This window comes from Elephas maximus, chromosome 15 (assembly GCF_024166365.1).
Source record: "Elephas maximus indicus isolate mEleMax1 chromosome 15, mEleMax1 primary haplotype, whole genome shotgun sequence".
NCBI lineage: Eukaryota > Metazoa > Chordata > Mammalia > Proboscidea > Elephantidae > Elephas > Elephas maximus.
This window is the reverse complement of record NC_064833.1, coordinates 60452598-60474085: the sequence shown is the minus strand read 5'-3', so window position 1 is coordinate 60474085 and position 21488 is coordinate 60452598. Positions and strand designations below refer to the sequence as shown.

Sequence of the window (21488 nt, the reverse complement as noted above, 5' to 3'; positions counted from 1 at the left end):
CCAAAAGATAAAGTGGGAGCATCAATCCAAGGAACACAAAAAGGAGACACTTGGTCACAAAAAGGGGATGGGGCTAGGGAGGGGAAGCAAGCACAGGGAGCAGGGAGCATCCACATGTGGAATACTGGAGGGGCCGCTGGGCCCCTTCCTGACAAAGTCCTAGATCTAAGCTCTGTCTGTCTAGACACCTTGCTATCATCCTGAGATCTGACAAATGATGAGTAAAACTTGCTACAGGTTTTATCTGATGGAGGCTGGAACATCAGAAGACATCCCAAACCATCATTCTGTGAGACTCTAGGGCACACAGAGTTGGGTGGGCACTGGTCATCTCCTGTGCACTGACAGAAGAACCCTGGAGGTGAGAGCCCATCCAAACAGCCTCCCTGATGCCTGCAGATATGAGATAGGCACATCCTGAAAAGGAAGGATTTAGCACAACTAGGTCACACAGCAAAAGTACTAGAAACTATGGCTGATCCGAGAAGTCCACTGTTCAAAATCATCACATGTTAATAATCTGGATGTGAGGGCTGCCCTGTTACGAGAACCATCACTCCATTGATTACGAGGGTTGATTTGGTGAGTTAAGGGGGCCACTAAAGGAAATGAACATAGGGTCAAGGACAGTGACCTTCCTAACTAGCTGCCTCAGGGAGCACATAATTAATTGATTTTTTTAAAAAAGAGCAAAAGGGTAGTGTTACAGAATATAAAGCTTACTATGTTTGTTGTTTTGTATATTGAAGGAATGTTAAAAAGACTTTGGAGGATTTGCGAAAGCTGTTTAGAAAATATAACAAATAACCCTTAACATAATGGTTAGATTCCAAACAGGTAACTCCTTCTTCAAACCAGTCCTCCAGTGTCATTTCTACCTCAGCCAATTCAGGTTTCTGCTGAAGCAGGAATCTATGATGGGTAACTTCAGCCTTGGTACTCCAACGGGTGCCTCTTGGAATTTTCTCATTTTTGCCAAGTAAGACACTCACTCATGAAATGAACAGCAATGTTCTTAGAGCTTCATGGGGAAAACTTTAAAGCATAAACATGCTACCAGGTTAAAACAACACACACTGAGCTTCTGTTAAGGATGATGGGAAAATGTGGAATCGGACAATGGTGACGGCTGAACAACAACAGGTTAAGCACAATGAATGTCATTGAATTGTACCTGTGAAGAATGCTGAAATGGCAAATGATTCATTATACATATATTTACAAGAAAAAATTTCAAAACAACACAACAAATGTTACTGGCAATGAACAGTTATTGTTGTGAAGGGCTTTTAGATACTTTCATCTTCTAACTACTACCTAGGACCCTCTTCTGAACAGGCTCACATTGTTACTATTGATAGAATGGAAACAGCTGAGACCCAGAGGGATAAATGGTGAGGGCTCAAGTCCTGTAGGAGCCAAGGCCAAGCTGAAGCTCTCGAGCAAGTGCTGAAGATCCCGGCCTCTAAACGCAAGTTGTACAACCTCACTGGCTCCGAAGTTTCTAAGAAAATTGTAGCTACTGGTAGCTAAGTCTAATCATATAAAATCTCCTCTTTTCACAGAAAATCATGGACTTTTAAAACTGGGAGAAATTTTATCCTTCATGAAAATATAATCCTCACTTTATTAATCCCCTTTTTCTCCCTCTTTTTTGAAACATGAACTAGCTAGTTTTAAAAGGAAAATGGGAGTCTTGATATATCGAGCATATGGAAGACAAGCATATGCCTGACAATTTCACATACCCCTACTTACCTTTATTTGAATGAACAAACAAAACAACAACATAAGCAAAAACCTTAGCCCCCCAAAAAATCAGTAGCTCACTTTAAGCCACACAGCAGCCAGAAGGCAATAATGAACCTGGCATCTGGGTTGCCTGACTATGACCAGTTCTTCTATGCTAAGATCAGATAGAAAAATAAGATATGTAAAGCTTCACGTGATGATAATTTTAGCCACTAGATACATGTTTTAATCACAAGAAAAATCAGTTAAGGTTGGAGGAAAAATCTGGGACATATTTTCATTAAGTTATAAAAAACTAGTAATTTCTATGTGCTTAAAACCTTCTAAAAGAGAATTTTTTTTATATATATACATTTGCTGTCAAATTAATTCTGACTCATGGTGACCCCATGTGTGTCAGAGAAGAACCGTGCTCTATAAGGTTTTCAATGGCTGATTTTTTGGAAGTAGAATGCCAAGCCTTTCTTCTGAGGTGCCTCTAAGTGGAAGTTGAACTGCTAACCTTTTGGTCAGCAGCTGAACAGATTAACCGCACCAGCTAGGAACTCCAAAAGAAAAGATAGTATAATGTACACAACAATAGACTACATAAAATATGCATGCGTGTATCAAAAAAAAGTGAACACTTTCAGAATGATACATGATTTATATGTCCTAGCTACGGAGATAGTAGTAGCTATCATTCAAACCAAAGTGAACATGCTCACGTAACCACTCCTTAGGTAGAAAAAGCCCACCCTTTGGGATCCCTGCACTAAGAGGCAGAATCACAGAGAACACATCAACAGGGCCAGCACTTCCTTTGGGAACGAGATGACAGACTGGGTATCAACAAGGCTATCCAGCCTAGTGTTCTGTGGTGTCTCTGACCCATTCACAGCCCCAGCCTGAATCACGCTGCATTTAGGTCCATTTGAAAAGTAGCATAGAAGGCAGAGGAATGAAACTTAACCACATACTTAAATTTCCTTTTTACACCAGGAACCGTGGCAAACGCATTTTCAGGCTTATGAGGTTACCCTCTAGCATCGGAACATTGATTTTTGAGTCTTAACAAAAGCTCTCCTTATTGTGCCTGCACCACAAAACTACGCTGCTGTAACTCCTGTCAGACATCATCTTTGCTTTATGAATAAATAAACCGATGCTCTAGGGAAACATTGATTTAAGAGGAAAAATCAATACACATCTAGCATGTGGTCGACTCAAGCTTTAAGGCTACTTATTCCCAAAGTACAAGAGATTATTAACTGTAAAACCATAATTTCTTCTTCCTAAACACAGGTTTAAGTGCAGGTATGTGAAATTGGCAGGCATAATACTTACCTTCCATACCCCAAAAAATGAAAACCAAACCCTTTGCCATCGAGTCAATTCTGACTCATAGTGACCCTATAGGACAGAGTAGAACTGCCCCATAGAGTTTCCAGGGAGCGTCTGGTGGATTCCAACCGCTGACCCTCTTGGTTAGCAGCCGTAGCTCTTAACCACTACACCACCAGGGTTTCCTAATAGACCTGAGTATATCAGAATTCCCCTTTTCCTTTTAAAAGTAGGTGGCCAGCACTTCAAAAAGAAGAGAAAGAGAAAAAAGGATAGACAAAGCAATAGTGACAAAATCTTGATAATTTTTGAATCTGGATGGTGAGTATATGAGGATTCACTGTACAACTCTCTTGAATGTGTGAAATTTTTATTAAAAAAATTTGAAAAGTGAATGTTGGCTTTGAGAAAACTCTATACGGCTAATATCAACCAAGACATTGACAATGGTTCTCTTTGAGTGATGGGCTCATAATTTAAAAAAAGAAAAAAAAAACGGTTGTCAGAGAATTGACTCTGATCCATGGCGACCCCATGTGTGTCAGAGTAAACTGTTCTATAGGATTTTTAATGGCTGGGTTTTCTGACATAGATTGCCAGGCCTTTCTTTTGAGGCACCTGTGGGTGGACTTGAACTATCTGCACCATCTAGGGGCTCCAATGGGCTCACAGTGAAGTTCTTTTCTTACTTGGGATTGTCGTATTTTCCAAGTTTGTATAGTGAATACACACACGTGCACACACACACACACACGAAAGACATATATAAGAAATGTAGGGAAGGATAGGAAAATAATAAATAACAAAGATGAATTAAACTGATTGCAAAGTATTTTGCTGACTACTAGCCTAGAGATAGCTAAATTCATATAACGGCACTTATTTGTATTCAAAGCCAATTCTTTCTTATGACTCTTGGATGTTTTCCAGGGCACGAAAGCCGGTTATTATTAAAATTGACTGATTTCAAAAATAAAATGAGTAGCTTACGCTGAAATTATCCTCATCTTGGAAAGTCAAAGATCAAATACAAGACAAAAGCTGGCTAAAGCAATCATTTTTCTCAGCTTTGCAATCACCTTACAACCTAAGCCTATTTTCACAGTGAAGACAGTTGTTAAAGTTCTGACATGCCCTGCTGTAACCTTTGATTACAAACCCACTCCAGAAAGCTAAGGCTCTTGCTTTCTTACTCAGAATTAGTTTGAATTAAAAATGAATCCCATTATTTTTCCCTAGCTCCTCAAAGATGTAGTTTAACACTAATTGTGTTAACAGCCGCCTCTCCAGAAACACGCTCATTTGTTGACTTGGATTAGGAGCTCACATGCTGTAACAATGACAGACTGTCTCCCTGGACAATTACTGATTCTGCCTGAGTTCTTATTGCTTGTCTTTCTGATAACTGGAAAGACCAACTCTGGAAATTTGAAACACATTTCCAAGACAGCCATATTAGAAGCAAGAAAATGGGCTGGGGTAATTAAAATTTTGAATCCCAAATTAAAACATAACAAAAGTAACTACTATCATCACCAAAGCTGGTGAGGATTCTGGATGACTCTACTTCCAAGGTGGAAATGCTACATAATCACAAATTCCGAGAATATCTAGCCACGAGAATGCTGATTATCAGCAGAACAGGGAAAGGGGCTGTGAGTCAGTTTTGGCAGCTCTTCTTTAACGTGTGGATGCTTAGAGCAACAGCAAAAGCTAAACATCATTGCGGAGAAAAATGTTCTACCTGTAGTCATTTAAAAAGCACAGCTTGAGATTAATTACTTTCCATGAATACTATCTTTTCCATTATTACAGGTTCAGAGATAGATTTATGGAAAATCAGAACATCTACTGTGTTTTACTATGTGCCGGGCATCTATTAGATGTTTTAGATACAAAAATAGTAAGATCTGATCCTTGTCCTCAAGCGTAGTACCTACAAGAGGGTCAGACATAAAAGTGGATAGTTATATTACAGTGTGATGAGTGACACAATTGGGGAACTGTGGGAGCCTGGCTGTGTCTGGGGGAATCACAGAGGGCTTCTCAGAGAAGATGGAAATTGAGGTGGATCTTGAAGGATGCACTGGACTTTATTAAGACAAAAGAGGCAGGGGCTTTCTCAGAAACGGGAACAGCGTGTGCAAGCACATCTGTGCCTGGAAGGGCATGCTATGTTGGGAACGCCCAGAGAGACTGAATCCAAATGAAGCACAGATGGCAAAGCCAAGGAAGGCAGGTCAGATCGTGGAGGTCCACACTGGGGTGGTCTGGATTTATTCTCAAAGTTACAGGGGCCCACAGAAATCATGAAGTGGGAAATCACGTCGTACACTGGGGAGCAGAGTACCGAGAGTGGGAACATCTCTCAAATGAGACCTCTGTTAGCTCAAGCAACAGACCAGTGAAGGGTTGATGAGGGCTGGACTAAAGCAGTGGCCATGGGAGACAGATTTGTGACAGCTGTCAGTTAATATTGAAGACCTCAGCAACCTCCAGACACTGTTCTTAGAACTTTCATATATTTTCTTAAATCCAGAATCTGGTGTGGACTGGATACGGAGGGTGAGGCAATGCCAAGATGAAGATTTCTGGCTTGCGTTATGGGGAGGAAAATGATGCCGTTGACTGAAATATTGATTATAGGAGAAGAAAGCCACTGTAAGTAGAGAACGAGTGAGGGGCAGGAGGGTGGAATTTTGAGAGGTCCTTGGGACATACAAATGAAGATAACCAAGATGTTGGGAGCAAGAGTGTGACAGAGGATAGGCTGGAAATTCCAGGTTAAATAAAAAATGACAGAAAAAAAATCTTCATCTAGTAAAACTTAAGCAATCAGCCATGTACAAAAAAGTAGCCGCACCATACAGAGCCTTCCAGAAACTTGGGAGGACTGTGATTCCACTTCAGAAACATCTGATACTTATTCTAAAACAATTCTGGAATTAAATCTTAATTGCCCCATTTAACTAGAAAATGTACTACATTTCAGGTCCACAAATAGAATGTCTAAGGCAAGCAGCTCTGCTAAACTGGAAATGCATAAGAGAAAACAATATTTAATCCCTGAGTCAAGATTCCAGTCAAATGTTAGGCGATCAGAAGGAGAAACGTTTAGTGTAGACAAGCAAAGCTCTTAATGCACTGATCCTTCAGCCTAAGTTAACTACAAAAGGCGGGCTGTTTTCCAGGATCTGCAGTTATATTTAGAAAGACCGTGTCCTCAGAGGGGAATTAAAATGACCCTGAAATCGCTCCCTGCTCTCCTAAGAGGAAAGGGTTAGGAAGAATTTCTCAACAAGCTGAAGGAAAGATGTAATTAAAAGACAGTGCCCTATTTTACAAGATTCCTTCTGTGAAGACATTGTGAAAATTCAGGCCAGATGGACTCCTTCCTTTCCGGTCGTGGAGGAATTAGATAATGACGTATAATGGAAATGGGTCATTCGGGTCACACCACTTGAGGTTTGTAAATCTTTTAAATGGGTGGCCATAGTGCTTCAAAGTCCAAGAATTCATTATAAAAATTGATAACGATGCAGTAAACTGTTGAAGTCAAACACAGAATGTCTTTGAGTCAAATTGTCTTTTGCTTAGGCTGGAGATTTTTGTGGATTTGGCTCCGTTCACAGATGACCCAAGGTCATTAACCAATTTTTTATATTACTTTGTTGTTGTTGTGTTAGTTGCTGCCAAATTGGTTCCGACTCATGGCAACCTCATGCGTGACAGAGTGGTCTTGCACCATCGTCATGACTGTAGCACTATATTGGACAGTATCCTGCTGTGATCTATAGTTTTCATTGGCTAATTTTTGAAAGTAGATCACCAGACCTTTCTTCCTAGTCTGTCCTAGTCTAGAAGCTCTGCTGAAAACTGTCCACCACGGGTGACCCTGCTGGTATTTGAAAAACCAGTGGCATAGCTTCCAGCATCAGAGACAATAACATTACTATCAGCACTAATGGGATTACTAATAACACTAATCATGATAACAGTAAAGGCAGCCTCATATATATTGTTGTTGTTATTGAGTGGTGAGCACTGTGCAAGGCCTTTACATGCACTGTCCTACTAGTCTTTCCATCTCCCCTTTGAGGCTATCCAATTATTATCCCCATCTCAAAGATGAGGAAAGAGATTACAAAGGGCAGCCATTTGCCCAGTTTCACATAGGCACTACCAGGCAAGGACTGGGTTGTGGCCATCACAGACCAGAGGGAAACACCATGTTGCAGGAAGCATGGGTGTTGGTATCTCAGTCTTTAAGGCAAAACATTCACAGAGCTACATTCAAATTCACACCAGCTAATTTCCTTCAGAGTTGTCAGCTTGGAAGCTGTGTGTCTGCAGTCCTATGACTCAGACTCCCCAAATGAACTGTTGATGCTTGTTCACAAAGCTAAGTTAAAAGCAAGGTTGAATAAGCCATACTGTAGAATAAACCAGATAAATGAATACCTTGAAATCACTCTTTCCCAGCTCTGAAGTTGAGTCAACTGGTGAAATAAGAGAATGACCTGGCGTTTTCTGGAAAGAAAGCACAAGAGGAAGCAATTTCAAAATTCTGGACTTATGTATTGGATTATAATGACAATCACTGAGGGTAAAATTATTACTTATTCATTTACTTACTAATGCTTTGGTCAATAAAGAAAGCCACTGAAAATTGTTTAATTGACATTTAGTACTTCACTACTATAAAAAAGAAGAACATTAAAAAGCAAAAATTAAAACTTGCTCTTAAAATATTCACAGACCAAATTTTACATGTGTAGGAAAATAAACATGATGCTTTGGTCACATTTGCTCCCAGTGATTAATACTTCATTACACCCATGCTCTGTTTTTCCGTGTTGCCTCAACCCATCTCTTTCTCACTGACACTTACGGGTACAACTACGGTTAGCACCGGCACTGCAACCACACACTCAGATAGGAACGGCGCCCTTCAAGCTGTACAAGGTACCATGGATTAAGACAAAACCAGTCGCATGCCTCAAGAAGATGACAGTCTTGCCAAAAAAAAAAAAAAATGGCTGAAACAAAATTGTATAGAACCATGTGATAATTATAATAGACTTAGCTGAACTATGTCTTCATCTTGAAATAGGCTATACTTTTGTTAACATGCTATTATGGATTGAATTCTGTCCTCCAAAAAAAGATATGGAGAAGACCTAATGTCTGGTACCTGTGAACGTGATCCTGTTTGGAAACAGAGTTTTTGAAAGTGTTATAAGTTAACACTAAGTCATACTGTAGTAGGCTGGATCCTAGACCAATATGAGTGATGCCCCCATAAAAAAGGAAAAGGGACACAGAAAGAAGATGGCCATGTAACTATGCAGGCAGAGACTGAAGTGACAAGGAATGCCAAGGATCACTGGCTGTCACCAGAAACCAGAAGACAGGTGTCCAACAGATTCTCTCTCAGAAAGAATTAACATGGCAACATCCTGACTTCAGGCTCCCAGCCTCCAGAACCGTAAGACAATACATTTCCGTTTTTGTAAGCCACCCACTTTGTGGTACTTTGTTACGCAAGCCATAGACAACAATTACACATGGTTTACTGACTTAGCTTATAATAAAGCTACATCTCCTATAAAGATCACTTTCTCCAAGAGGAAGTGTAACTGAAGTTTGAGAAACGTAATCTCAAATCTAAAATTCTGTTTTTGTAGAATGATGGATCTAAGAAGGCATTTTCTAATATGCTAAATGGAAGTAAAAAACAGTGGTAATGAAAGAATGACCCAATAGACTAGATGGAATTTTCTTAAGAAAAATATCCAGGGATGTTAACCAATGCTTTTTAGTTTTTTTTTTATTTTATGTTTAAAAGATAAAAGAGAGAACTACTTCTTAGAAAGAAATGAAAAGCAAAGCAATGCTAAAAAGACCAAAGGCAAATAGTAAAGTCAACAACAAGAAAGGTGATGGTCACGTCATGACCTGGCAGTGTCAGACACCCCCACCCACCATCCCACCTCCATGGAGCCCCTGTCCAAGTTGAACTAAGAGCCTCCTGGATATGAGCTCTGAGAGATAAGTGCTGTAGAAGGTGAGAGAGAGTTATACGTCAGGTTGGAAGACAGCAAAGATCACATTTGGCAAAAGTCCACTTTCAACAAAGAAAGGCAATGGAAATTCTCCCCTCTTTGCCTCTGGTCTGCCTTTTTAGGACCCCCCCCCCGCCCCCGCACCCCCACCAAGCATTACAGCTCAGAAACTCTGTGGGTTCAGTCTGATGGCTGTTTCCACACCAGTCTGAAAACCTGTCATTTATAAAACCGGGAAGATGTATTTCAAGCACTAAACAACTGAATCAAAAACAAGTATTGCGAATAGCATCTGCTCAAAAGTGGAGAAATAACTATTTTTTGAGTTGCCTGCAATGGTGTTAAAAACACTGTTAATTATGTTTGATAAATATTTGTCGATAAACCACTGTGCTATTGGTGGGGGACACAAGGGTGAAGCAGCAAGGTCCAGTTCAGGAAACCAAGATTACCAATAAATACAACACAGAGAGACACAAGTGATGACAGAAGTACAGACAAGCAGTGACACAGTACTGAAAACATGGTAATCACTCGTGGAGGGTCTGGTACTTACAGTTCACCATAGCACAGGGCCTGATCTGACACTCTTCCTGACACATCCCCTGCCTGTTAGTCCAACATCACTTCTCATCATTCTCTCCCCTCCCCCCATCCTGGGCTCTCCCTGCTTCTACTACATTGCTTTCTTTAGGGTCCAAACAACCCATGTAGAAACAAAAATCTGGGTTAACCACTTGTTTTTAGGTTTCCAAGATTTTATTGGTCCTGGTACCTGGTAGATGGGTCTTCTAACTTGTGACAACCTCTTGTACACCTACTGGTTTGTCACATCCTCCTCAATCATCTTCTTTTATTTAGAGTCCATGACGGATTGAATTATGTTCCCCCAAAAATGTGTGTATCAATTGGGCTGGGCCAGGATTCCCACTATTGTGTGATTCTCCTGAACAAAACCCACTGCAATCCTGCCTCTATGATGTTAATGAGGGAGGATGGGCGGCAGTTGTATTAGTGAGGCAGGACTCAAACTGCAAAATTGGATTGTGTCTTGAGGCAATCTCTTGAGATATAAAAGACAGAAGTGAGCAGAGAGACAGGAGGACCTCATACCATCCAGAAAGCAGAATCAGGAGCAGAGCGTGTCATTTGGACCCGTGTTCCTGTGCAAAGAAGTTCCTAGTCTGGGGGAAGATTGATGAAAAGGCTGACAGAGAGAGAAAGACTTCGCCTTGGTGCTGACACCTTGAATTTGGACTTTTAGCCTGCTTTACTGTGAAGAAACAGATTTCTCTTTGCTAAAACCACCAACTTGTGGTATTTCTGTTATAGCAGCTCTAGATAACTAAGACAGAGTCCAGTGAAGAAACAAACTGTATACACCAGCATCAAGTATATGCTCTACAACAGAGTTTCTCACTCTTGGCACTGTTGGCATTTTGGGCTGGTTAAAGTTTTGACCACCAAAAATGTCTCCAGCCTTTGCCAAATACCCTTAAGGGGCAAAACTGTACCCCCCCCCCACAATTGAGAACTACTCTTCTAAAATGAATGACAACTTATTCAAACATGATAATATTTATCTAACTTCTTTATTATGTAGAAAGACAGCAGGGTGGATGAGATCATCAGAAAGTGCATAGATTGGGGAGGAGAGAGGAAGCAAGGGCAAGTATTAAGCACCTGCTGTGTCCTCAGCTGTGTGTGAAGTCAGTAGTACATTATCCTATTTAATACTCACGAACACTCTGCTTTCCTCCCTAAATCACAGCTTGCTCAACACCTGGGGAGGCAGTGATTCAGAGCGTACTGACAATGTTTAAAAACCGAAAGTCTTCAGAAAAAAATCAGGACAGATAAAGATTGCTGTAATTTTACATAGACATTGATGTGCCTTTCCTTCACCTTCAGTGGATTAAAAGCCTAACCTCTCAGCCTTGAAAATGAGCTGCTCTATACATTCTCATGGCGAACACTTTCATTTTGGGACTTCTTAGAATTCCTCCGCTCATTGAAAGGCACGTGGTCATTTTTCTAACATAAGGTCAAATGAAGTCAGACGCATGGTAAAAATAACCCCTTTCCTAAAATCCCAGTGAATTAGCCATGTTTAGTCTGCAGAATTGTCGTTAGATGTTAACTGGTTACAGGCTTTTCCAACGTTTTTAAGTGAAAACAACAAAGCTTTGTGGTGGCCCAGTGCACTGTGGGTTTGTAAATCCTGATTTAAGCTACAGATCTCCCTGAGTGTTTAAGGAAAGAGCGGACAGAAATTCTCAGACAGAATTTGATGTTAACAATTTTCCCTCCTGATCTCTGAAGGGCACGGTGGGCTCAAGGATTTATTTTAAATACAGCACATTTAGGTCCAAGCAGATCTATATTAGCCCTGTCTATTCAACTTTTTGAAGTTGAATGGCTTTTTAAATACATATGTTGATATCTATTTTTCCCTAATTGGCTTTTTCTGATTCTGTTCCAACATATTCACATATTTCACTCTAATAACTACAGTATTCAAGTACTTTTTCTAAGGAGTCTCCTTGTGTTGGCCATTATTTTAGGTGGGGTTTCAATACTGACCAAAACAGACAAAACTCTGCCCTCCAGAAGTTTTCTAGTGGAGGTGGGAGGGTGGTAACAAGCAAAATAGGTAGTTGTGACAATTGCTATAAAAAAAAAAAAAAACTGAAGCCAGTTTAGGGAGTGCCTTGTTTTTTCTTTTTTTGGTGATAGGCACCATTTTAAATGGCAGAGTCAGGAAAAGACTGAGAAAATATTAGTTGATCAGAGATTTGAAGGTGGTGGAGAGGGAGCTATGTGGCAGTAAGGGGAAGTTTTAAAGTCTGGGAGTTGGCAAACAATGGAGAGCGGTGAGAGCCTAGGTCAGGCAGGGGCCCACCAGGCGGGCTCCTCTAGGTGAGCATCAAGATGGCCCCACTCAGAGAAGTATGTTCTGTGCTTCCATCGCAGCTGCAGGGAAGCCCCAGGCTGTGGGTACAGATGCAGACAGGTGGGCAGACACAGTAGAGGGAACAGGAAGTTCCTTTGTAGATCATGATATCACAGAAGAAAATAGGACCAAAGTTTTCAGTTGAAAATGAGGATGGAGAAAGAGGAATTGGAGGTTTGAGGACAGACCATACAGTATGAACAAGTCCTCTGGGAGAGACAGAGAGAGTGAAGGCGCAGAGGAACCAGTAGCCTCAAGGGCCCATGAGATTACAGTGTGACCGACTGATGTAGTGGTGTGTTCCTTCAACCACATTCACCAGCACAGGCGAAGGCAGAGCTGGGTTGAGCAAGCTTAGGGTTTCGCCAGATGAGTATAATGAGGAAAGAGAGAAAAAGGCAAAGAAATTGAGTGTGTATGCAAAGGAGTGATAATAAAGATAGATCATGGACTCTAAGCTGGTTAACAAGGGAAGAGGTGAAAATTAGTAGGATCTATGGATTGTACATATTGGTGTAGAGCAAGAATAGTTGGAATTAAGGTACCACGTGAGGTGAATAAAAAGACAGGAGGTGGTGATCAGAAAATAATGAATAGTGGGTTAGACCCTTGGTACTCAGACCACCAGCATCACCAACACCTGTGAGCTTGTTAGAACTGCAGAATCTTGTGCCCACTCCAAACCTTCTGAATCAGAATTTGCATTTTTGACAAGATCCCCAGGTGGTTTATGAGCACACCAAATTTGGGGAAGAAATGGCTTCAACCACTATTACGTCTGAGCCAGGCTGGCTCAATCTCCACTCGACCAGAAGCCACAGACACTATAAAAAGATCCTTGTATAGGTTCCTGAGGTTAGGGACTTCCCTGGGGTCTACTTACCATCCTCCACCTTAAATGGGTCATTTCGGTTTCTTGGGTTTCTATCCAGCTGCCTCATACCCTTGCTCTGTCTTGGCTTGCAGCCTTATGATATAGTTGGCAGGCTTTAGATTCCATTTACCAAAGAACACTGCCCTCCACATTTCTGGCTCACTTTCCCACACTGTCTGCAGGAAAATACCGTCTTCCTTTCCTCTCCTGGGACCAAATTCCAGACACCCCACACCTGGCAGGGGCCAGCAACTCCACTCTCCTTTGCCTAGGAGGGAGCAACCAGATACTCAGAGTTCCCTCAATCCTGCGTAATTCCATATGTTCACATAGATCGAGTACAAGGCACTAACGCAAAATACATAGTATTGCCATTTATGAGTTTAAAAGTTTAACTTTCTGCTATAATAATTACTCAGTTTTGTATCTTCTTTAAGAGTAGGCTTCTTCACTCTTTACAGTTAATTTTATAAAACAAAAATAGCTGTATGCCACATTACAGAAGGAAAGATGAAGTTGAGCCTAATTAGTGCAGACTTTGCCTCAGTAACAGCTTTATTTTTAATAAACAATGTGACATTTTTATTATCCCAGACACAAACTCTCATACACATACTCATGAAATAATATAAAAACACCAAATTTAGATTCTCCCCCTCTTCTCTTTCAAGACCCAAATTATTTTAGATGTTAACACTTGTAATAGTCTTATTATAATTATCAGTTATGAGTCCTTACTATTTGCAGACACGGTGTTACACATGCCTTATATCCACATCTCATGTACTTCTTACAGTAATTGCATAGGCTCTGTACTATCATTATGTTGATTCTACAGATGGGGAAACTGAGGCTTAGGGAGGTTAAACAACACAGCCAAGTTGGTAGCCTAGTTTCAAAGCCAAGTGTATCTGATTCCAAGACGGTACCTCATTCTCACACATCATTTTAATCAACACAGAGCTGTAGCCTGAGAATGTGATCATATCTCATTTTCTTTGCATCTTTGCATCTCTAAGCATACACCAAACCAAACCCACTGCCTTCGAGTCGGTTCCGACTTTTAGCTATCCTATAGGGTTTCTACCCTGGTGGCATAGTGGTTAAGAGCTACATCTGCTAACCAAAAGGTGGGCAGTTTGAATTTTTATAGGGTTTACAAGGCTATAAATCTCTAAGGAAGCAGATTGCCACATCTTTCTCCCCTGGAGCCACATACACAGTCACTGTTAAATACTGTATGTGCCTACTTATATCAAGAAGGTGCAAACCAGTGTCTCTAACCCCGTTACTGGCAAATATTTGAAACAGATTTCCTTGGTTACATGTGACCATTTTGCAAATCTGTGATGATAATTCTTTGAGCTGTTTCTAAGCTACAATAAATCAGTGAACCGAGCCAACCTGGCAAGCTCTGCTAAACCATGATACGGTTACAGCAAACGAGCTGATCGCCATGAGTCGCTGAACGCAATCTCTAGAGGGAGGATCACCTGGCCTCTAGGAACAGAGCCTGTTCCATTGTTAGAAGAAATTGCTGGTAATGCCCACTCATTGACCCCTTCTTCCACCAAGGCAGCCCAATCCTTGGGTTAGTTCAGCAAATGCACGTGCCAACCCATCCTGTGTGAGTTAATAACCATGAGACTTCGGACACATCAGTTTCCTTCCATGCATCACTTAACCGCCCACGATTCAGAGATAACAATGGCCAGCCTTACCTCTTCCGCTTCCCAAGGATGGCGCGATGATGACTTGATAAACCTAAGGCCCGTGAGTGGGAAGTGCTGAGGCTAACCTGTGACGCACACTCAGTGCTGACTGCTGAGCAACACAGAATCAGGCTGGGGCACCTGGACATGGTAATCAGGGTTAGGTGTGTGCAACTGATAAGATATTTCTTCTGAAGTGGGTGAGGCCAAAATAAACCAGGAAATAACAAAAAGAAGCCTCAGAAGCTGACCTACCCACTCCTCAAACCCCATCTGTAAAACAGAAACAGAAGCCTCTTTTTTTTTTTAAGTGAAATTAAAGACAACCTTTTCCATTTCCCAGATCTTAAAAGGAACAAAAGCTGTCAGAAAGTATCCCAAAGCCATACTAAGTAATACCCTATTTTATTTTAATGTACTCTATATTTCGATGAACATTTATCACTTAATATTTATTATTATTTCAATATTTATTACTGAATATATGCATGGTTCTTGTCTTAGATTGTCAAGTCCTAAAAGGCAGGGACCAAATCTGTTTAGTTCTTTTTGTAAAGCATGTGAAACTGTTATGTGTAATTAGGCATTTAAAGGGTTTTTGATGAAAATGATTATGAAGAATGAAAACAGTTAATACCATGGCAGGCATGTTTCATAAAACCTCCCTATCTTTTCTGAAATGTCAGATGATCACACTTCCATAGAGCTGTAGAGTTAATGGAAGCTTGCACTTAGAGACCATGCAGAGCTTGCTAAATGATGGGTGATGGGCGGTCTGGGGACCAGAAGCGTCAGCATCACCTGGGAGCTTGTTAGAAAGGCAAACTTCAGGTCCCACCCCAAACCTACTGAATCAAAATCTACACGTTAACAGGATGCCCAGGTAATCTGTTTGCACACTGAGGCGTGAAAAGCACAGATTAGAGACCACCTAGCTGAAATGCTTCATTGTACAGATGAGGAAATGTAACACCCGCGAAGACTGAGTGACTTGTTACGGGTTACAGATCCTGAACTGGGACTTGTACCTCCTGACTCCGGTGCACTACAGCACTTTGCTCCTTCAGAAGCACTCCTCCTTAAATGATTATGAGTCTACAGTAATATTTAAACAACAATCTACATACAGCCTGCAGAGACAACTAGTTGTTTTTGTTTGTAGTCAAAGTCTTTATATTGTTTTAACGTTTTAAATACACCTAGAAGATGCTGGAAACAAAAAAATTTAGAAAACCATTTAACAGCAGCAGGCTCACCTACTACATGGTGCCAGGGATGAGAGGCCACGTTGTGATGGTGTGTGGAGCTGGACACCACACTTTTTGGTTGAGAACTTGACTCCCCACATGTTTGCATGTTTCAGGTCCAGTGATGGAGCCCAGTCTGCCTTTCACCTCTGATCTCTATTTCCCTCCTTCCCTAAACACTCTTAAGTCTTCGCTCACACCTGAATCTACTTTGGCATTCTAGAGTCCATTGAAATAAATATTATTCCAATGTCCAAGGATGTATTCCATAAAAAACACACACACACCAGGAATCATTAGAAAACCCTTAAAAACGTCTTTGAGTCCCTATTGATACACTGTTTTTTTGCTGCATCATTTTAAAGAGTTTCTTCTACATCTTCCCCCATCCAGCCACATTAAATACTTCCTATTTTTTTTTTTATAACAGCATTACCAAACCCGTTGCCGTCGAGTTGATTCTGACTCACAGCAACTCTATAGGACAGTGTAGAACTGCTCCATAGGTTTTCCAAGGCCGTAAATCTTTATGGAAGCAGACTGCCAAATCTTTTCTCCCATGGAGCAGCTGGTGGCTTCAAACCGCCAACTTTTTGGTTAGCAGCTGAGAGCTTAAACCACTGTGCAACCAGGGCCCCTTTCCTATAACAAAGAAAAAGTTTAAAAAAAAAATCCAAACCCATTGCCATCAAGTCAATTCTATCAAGTGACCCTATACAACAGAGTAGAACTGTCCCATAGGGTTTCCAAGGAGCAGCTGGTGGATTCGAACTGCCAACTTTTTGGTTAGCAGCCACAGCTCTTCACCACTACCCCACCAGGGTTTCCTTATAACAGAGTGAAAAAAAACCAAATCCATTGCTGTCCAGTCGATTCTCACTCACAGGGACCCTACAGAACAGAGTAAAATTGCCCCATGGAGTTTTCAAGGAGCACCTGGTAGATTCGAACTGCTGATCTCTTGGTTAGCAGCCGTAGCACTTAACCACTATGCCACTAGGGCTTCCTATAACAGATTAGGAGCTATTAACTTCCCATTAGGGAAATTTTATTATGAATTTTCTCTTAGACTTCAGTCATGAAAAGCAACTAATAAAGAATATTCAATAATATTCAAACTCCATCACTGTTGTGCCACTAATATTTTTAAAAAAGATGAAAAGGATTGGCATGTACTTTGATCAGAATCTGCATATGGCAGACATCTTCTTCACTCATATTTTAATACCAACAGGTACATTCTAGGAAACCCTGGTGGCGTAGTGGTTAAGTGCTACAGCTGCTAACCAAGAGGTCAGCAGTTCAAATCTACCAGGTGCCCCTTGGAAACTCCATGGGGCAGTTCTACTCTGTCCTATAGGGTCGCTGAGTTAGAATTGACTCAACAGCAACGGGTTTGGTACCTTCTCAACATATGGTGACTTTTCTGGAAAAAAATCTTAATTTCTCCAGGTATAAAAAGACTGGTTGTACTTCTGTCCATAATTCTAAGTTTTTTCTATACATTTTAGAAAGTAGGAATGAACTTGTTGAATATAAAGAAACAAAAACATTGCATTGAAAAGGCATGTTTTAAAAACCCAAAAAGTTAATTGACTCAGTAATTTCAGGTTTGGAGAAAAGATTTGGCAAGAAGGTGAAAATTCTGCTGAAAGGAAAGATTTAGATGAGTTGGAGACCAGGACGGACTGACCTATGTCGTGGGTACGACTTCCTGAGTAAACCTTGAGAAGGACTACCATGCATAGAGGGCCAAAAGGAGACAGGCCTGCTTTAAAAACATTCTCCTCTTCCACAAGGCAACATCCTTTATAAGAGACATCATTCCTTCTTTGGGGCCAAATGTGAAGATACTGTTGGATTGCATACATATTCCAAGGAGCCCATCAGGAATTGGTTGAAGTATCAGGTTTTAGGAAACTTTCAGTGGGTCATTGGGGTTGCGTTAAATCAGTATATTAAGCACTTAGAACACAGCCAAATATATAGTACAGTAAAACCTGTGAAAGCCAGAACCTGTATAAGGCAGGAACCTGCCAGAGGAGGTAAACACAAATATTTTCCATTAATAAAGACAGAAAGTGGTAAGCTTGCACTCTGTCAAAGGTGAAAAACGTGTAAGACCTAGAAAATCAAGGTAGCCCCATTGAGTTAGAGCTCTCACTTTCACTGCAGTAGAATATAAAATCTGTGAGCACTGGGCTTACATTCCCAAATTCCCCAAAAGCCGCAACTGAATGCAGCTGTTTAACTGCTGCCCGTTTAGATGAGGCATGTGCTCTCTGTTTGCCACAGTCCTTACCGCTCCCTGTTGTTCCCCAGATACTACAGCCAAGCCTCAGCTGTCTCTTATAATTGGATGGCGCAGTTCTTCTTGGACTTAGAGATGAATGATACGTTTTTACCTATCACTCTATCATCAAATTATAGACCTCCAGAGAGGGCTTTGAGTTTCTCTGGCTCGCTTCACTCATTTATGGTATTGGCCTGACCCTGGTAGACATTTGAGTTTGTGACTCTTGCCTTAAATAACGCTACCAAAGCTGTTACCTCTGCTGGGATCCTGTTCTCCTTCCTTTTCCCAATTGCCCAATAAGAATTCATTCTTCAAGGCTTATGGCAGCCTTTCTGACCTCTTCAGTCAGAATTTACTGGTTTATCATCAGATGCCCTAAAATTTTAAAGAACTAGTTCTCTAGACTAGTGGCCATTGTAAGCCAATGGTTGAATCTTTTGGTCTTTCTCCTCATAATTTTAGGCCTTCTATTACTCACAACATCCAGCTACAGCTTCTCAACTTCCTTTCTATTGCAGCCCTAATTACTACCCTCCCCCAACACACACCCCTCAGCATGGACTTGAAGTGAGGTCGGCAGTGGGGGATGCTATGGTGGAAATGGAGAAGGGAGCGTGGAAAGGATGAAAGCAGAGTACCTATGTCTTTCTCACTTAGATCCCCCATCCCACAAGATCTAGTACAAAGAAACGGAGTGAGTAAGAAAAATCAGAAAAGATAAAGGAAAAAAACGTTGTCTCATGTTTTTCAAGGACTTCGGGAACTCCCCTCCACAGCTTCCCCTCTGCTATCTAGTGGGGAACTCAGGTCTATGATGACAGGGTAACAGCAGGTGTGAGGAGGCGGCAAGAGACAGAAGAGAGAAACAGCTCATCCTTGCTCCTCAGAACCTCCTAACTCAGCTTTTCATAATCCCGCACTTTAGAGATAGTCTGCAGTTGCTGACAGAATGGGAAAGAGAGAAGATAAAGGAGAATGTTGTTGTTGTTAGTTGCCGTTGAGTCAATTTCAACTCAAGGCATCCCCATGTGTGCAGAGTAGAAATGTTCCCTGGGGTTTTCAAGGCTGTGACCTTTCAGAAGCAGATCACCAGGCCTGTCTCCTGAAGTGCCTCAAACTGCCAACCTTTTGCCTAGTAGTTAGTGCTTAACCCTTTGTACCACCCAGGGACTCCATGAAGGAGAAGGGGCTGGAAAACCTCCTCACAGCACCCTTCGCCACCATCTCAAAAGCTTTTAATCTCTCACTCTTATGGCCTGTTCTCAGTCCCAAACCTCCCCTTGGCCACATCAATCCCTCTTCCCATAATTCATTCTGCTCCTTCTCCTCTCTCCCTAAATCCATTCAAAGGAGCCTCTCTGAGGGCTGGAAGAGCAACTCCTTGAAAGACGGATCTCCCATCTTGTTGAATTTTTGTATTGCATGCCTACCACATTGCCTGGTCCACAGGATCAAGCCAAGTGAATGGATCAAAGAAATCCCTTGGAAGCCAATGCTGAACTCAAAAATATTTTTCCTTGCAGGATCATCATTATAAATATAGTTTAAAAAAAAAAAAAGAAAGAAAGAACCTCTAGACATTCAGAAGTTGGAAAAATACAGAAGATACCTGCTAGTTTGTTTCAGAGCCTGAGTTTCTGGGTTCAAATTACTCAGCTTCATGTTATTTCTCATATACTTCTGTATGGAGCCATGGTGGCTTAAACTTTTAATCTGTTTAATAAAATCAACTTCAAAAATATTTAAATCTATTACTAATGATACTTCAAAAACAAATATCTGGAAAAAAAATTGAGGTCAATGAATTTCAATACAACTTGAAGACTTTTTTCTCCTCTGGCCCTTAGAAAAAGGAGCCTGGGTGGCACAAGCAGTTTGCGATCATCTATTAACCTAAAGGTTGTCAATTAGAAGCCAACCAGTGGTACCACGGAAGAAAAGCCCTGGTGATCTGCTTCCGTAAAGATTACAGCTAAGAAAACCCTATGGAGCAGTTACTCAGAAATATGTGGGGTCACCAAGAGTCGGAAGCAGAGTAGACAGCAGATAACAACCACAAACAACCCTTAGACAAGTGGAGATAAGAGCTAAGGCCTTTTCCACAGAAGCCAGAGCTCTTCCTAACACCTTGTAAGTCACGAATGGGTACATTCTGGAAGTAAGCAAACATTTGAGTTTACTGCACAGACTGTACCTGAAAATGCATCTAAGTTTAGAAATATGTTCTCCAAAGAGACATCTGAAAACACTCCCGCAGTGACAAGGAACTAACTACAAGCGTATGTGTAGTCTGACGGCCATTCTTTATCCTTCCTTATTTTATCTAAATTACTTTCCAAGCTCCTGACTCCTTACAGTAAAAGGCAGGCTATTTCAGATGACCTTGCAGATACAAAATAAAAAGAGCAATTGACAAAAGAAGAAAAAAAAAATGTACCGTACAGAGATGTTGTTACTTACGAATGGCAACGCTGACTGTTTGGGGCAGGAGAGAGCAAGCCTGTCTTCTGTCCTTGCCCTTTGAGCTTTTCCTTCCTATAGCAACAAGCACTGATTTCAGGCTTACAACATACCAGGCATTCTTCTTTGCACTTTTCATATTATAACAACCTTATGAGGTAAACGCTATTAAATCCTCATTTTATATAGGAGGAAACTGAAAAATAGGGAGGTGACTTATTTGCCCAAGGCCACCCAGATTGTAAGGAGAAGGGACAAAAATTGAATACAAATAGTCTGGCTCTAGAGTACAAACTCTTACCCTCTCAACCTTTACTCTGTTTTACACCCTTTCACTCACTTCTCCATTATCTTCTTTCTCTTCTGCAAATGCTGGAGTCGTGCCCAGAAGAGCAGCACTATCAACTGAGAGGCCGCTGATCCTTGAACTGCCAAGATCCTAGCTAGGTCTCAGCCTTCCCTTTTAATAAAGATAACATGGATTAGCAGTGGGAGTTAGAGCAGGAAAAGTCTACAGATTAGATTCCAAGCAGTCTTTCCATTCCTTGATTTTTTTTCCCCCATCATCTTCTATCAGCTCAAATGTTAATTTCTGCCATTAAGATGGAAGCCAATCAAATAACCACTTCACTAGTCACAGGCCCAGCCTGGATGGTCATCCCAGTCATAGAATTTTCAGTCATCCCTTCACCTCAACACATCTCCTGCAAGCAAGGCAGCCTTCAGCCATCTACTTCTTGATCAGAAAAACAAAAGCGAAAAACTGCTAATTGTAATACAGTTTGCAATCCCATTATCCTCAGAAC

General features: G+C 41.1%; 1 protein-coding gene across 6 annotated transcripts in view; it reads right to left on the bottom strand.

The window, feature by feature from the left end:
• The window catches only part of PAG1 (phosphoprotein membrane anchor with glycosphingolipid microdomains 1), a 200697-nt gene that overhangs the window by 120978 nt on the left and 58231 nt on the right, over positions 1–21488 (bottom strand). For all 6 annotated transcript variants that reach the window (XR_007513343.1, XM_049854473.1, XM_049854471.1 and 3 more), the window contains exon 2: positions 7537–7605. The gene's annotated coding sequence lies outside the window, so the exon portion shown is untranslated. The remainder of the gene's footprint in view (positions 1–7536; positions 7606–21488) is intronic.